The sequence below is a fragment of the Babylonia areolata genome, chromosome 2 (genome assembly GCF_041734735.1).
Source record: "Babylonia areolata isolate BAREFJ2019XMU chromosome 2, ASM4173473v1, whole genome shotgun sequence".
Taxonomy (NCBI): domain Eukaryota; kingdom Metazoa; phylum Mollusca; class Gastropoda; order Neogastropoda; family Buccinidae; genus Babylonia; species Babylonia areolata.
Genome location: NC_134877.1, coordinates 57695802 through 57698231, shown reverse-complemented (window position 1 = coordinate 57698231; position 2430 = coordinate 57695802). Strand labels below are relative to the sequence as shown.

General features: G+C 42.3%; 1 protein-coding gene across 1 annotated transcript in view; it reads left to right on the top strand.

Annotated features, from left to right (window-relative positions):
- Positions 1-1196, top strand: part of LOC143279524 (complexin-like) — a 307086-nt gene extending 305890 nt beyond the window's left edge. Inside the window, exon 10 of the mRNA XM_076583586.1 lies at positions 415-1196. The gene's annotated coding sequence lies outside the window, so the exon portion shown is untranslated. The remainder of the gene's footprint in view (positions 1-414) is intronic.
- The last annotated feature ends 1234 nt before the right edge of the window (positions 1197-2430 follow it).

Below are 2430 nucleotides of genomic sequence, written 5' to 3'. Positions count from 1 at the left end.
CTCTGTGTCTGCGTCTGTGTGTGTCTGTGTGTGTCTATGTCTCTATGTGTGCGCGTCTGTGTGTGTGTGCGTGCAGCAAATAAAGAAAAAGAAAACAGTGTGTGTGTTTGTGTGTGTGCGCGCGCGTGTGGTGTGTGTGTGTGTGTGTGTGTGTGTGTGTGTGTGTGTGTGTGTGGAGAGAGAGACAGAGACAGAGAGTATCAAAGTATCCAGCTTTTGCAAACATTAATCTGAAAACATAGGTCTGATCTTATGGGTATGTATCAGGTGAAGTATGTTTTCCCATTTCTTTGCATTGTTATATTTTCTCCCCAATAAAATAGCATAATCGCACACGTGTGTGCGTGTGTGTCATTTTTTTGTTGTTGCCACTGATGTTCTCCCATGGTTGTGTTTCTTGTTTGTTTTTTTCAGGTACATACGGTAGACATAAAGACGTAGAGTCAGCGACTTGTGATGTGAGTTTTCATTGCTATGACCGAGATAAAGAGTCAAAAAGCAACATAGACGTATGATATTTCGTTACCGTCAGAATGGAAGCGAAACATACACTTGTATATTCACATTCTGGGGCCTAGCGTTGATTCGTTCTTTGTTTGGTTTTTTTTTTTTTTCTTATTGTTTCACTTGTTCGTGATCTTGGATTGTGTGATCATCACAGTATGGTTCTGGTCACAGTGTTGGAACGGACTATGACCCTGTTTAATCATTCGGGGCCAACTATTGAATTGATTTACCTAAGCATTCCTTTTTTTCTTAGGTCAGGGAGACAATGCCTATTTTTGTTTGCTTTGTTTTGTTTTTAGATTGATTTCAACAATGGTTTGAAATTGGAATGGAATATACTCATGTACATGTTGGGTCTTTTAAGTGGCCTATTTAATCACGGACTCGTTTGTTCGCGTCGGGAGGTCTGGTCGATTTTTTAAAATTTATTTATTATTTATTATATTTTAATTTTTTGGTTGTGATTATAGTTGGGAATGAGTTATACACTGCATGGTTTGGAACGCGAGTGGTAGCAAAGCGAGTGAGATATAACCCCACCCCTCTGCCCCCCACCCCAACCCCTCTCAAACATCTCCCGTCCCTGTGCGACCTTCCTCTATAACTTCGTTATCATAGACACGGGTGTGTCCAGTTTTGTTTGTTTGTTTGTTTGTTTTAAAGAATGATTTTGAAATGATTGTCACACAGGCCGAGTTTCATAACACCCCCCCACCCCCCCACCCCCCACCCCCCCGAAAAAAAAAAAGAACAAAAAAAAAGAAGATAAAATGAGATTAAACAAAAGGGGTCGTCAAGTCGTGGAGTAAACAGTGGTTTTGAAATATTACGAAGATACGTATATTCATGTTACTTTGGGCTGGCCCTAAATACACGTACTCCACACGTGTTCGTGTGGAGCTGGGATCTGGTATCCCCCCCCCCCCCCCCACCCCCACCCCCCCTACGACAGACACCGACCCGCATTGACTCGTCATGAGGGCTGTTGAAACCATGACCAGAGTTTGGTGGGCGATGCACAAAATTAACTCCACCCTGTTTATATTTTTTTAATTGATTAATTAATTTAATTTGATCAAGTCTTGATCTAAAGGGCGTGGAGTCATTTCAAGACAGGGGTTGGAGTCTTTCGGGGGCTGACTTCTCACTGGACTCATTTCTCAGATCTCCCCCAGAACAACTCCTTAGGGTCAACTTGAGGGGGGGTGGGGGGGGGGGTTCAGTCCTGGGCATCACACCGGCTGTCTGTGACTGTGTTCGCCAATGTTTTAATGAAAGTGGTTCAAAGGTTTTTCACGTCTATGTGTAAAAACATTATTGACCTGTGATGATTCGGGGCGCCCCATTGAGTCAATGATAAGTCGTCATTTAATTGATTAATTCGTGAAGTCACTTAACTCTGCTATTATGTATCTATCCAGAATCTAACGTTTATTTTGAAAATCGGTGGGGGGAGGACGGGGGGCAGGGGGGGGGGACAAAATAAAACAGAAAACGGCGATACAGCTAAAGTCTGTTGTTATTTCGTTATACTGTTTGCTTGCTTGTTTTTGCTTCATTTCTATGAAAATGTGATTTGTCACTCAGTGGTCACACACACACACACACACACACACACACACACACACACACACACACACACACTCGCACACGCGCACGCACGCACGCGCATGCACACACGCGCAGAGAGAGAGAGAGAGAGAGAGAGAGATGTACAATTTCATTTGATATGTTGCATTTCATTCAATGCAGAGACTTTTTTATACTTTTGTATTTTCCTGTTACATGGTGTGTTTGTTTTGTTTTTTGTTACATTATTAAATTTTGTGGTCTGAACCTCTAGACGCCACCTTGGAGGTTTAATGTTGTTTGATCATTTTGTTGATTTGTGACCTTTTAGTGCTTCAGTGATGCATAGACTCG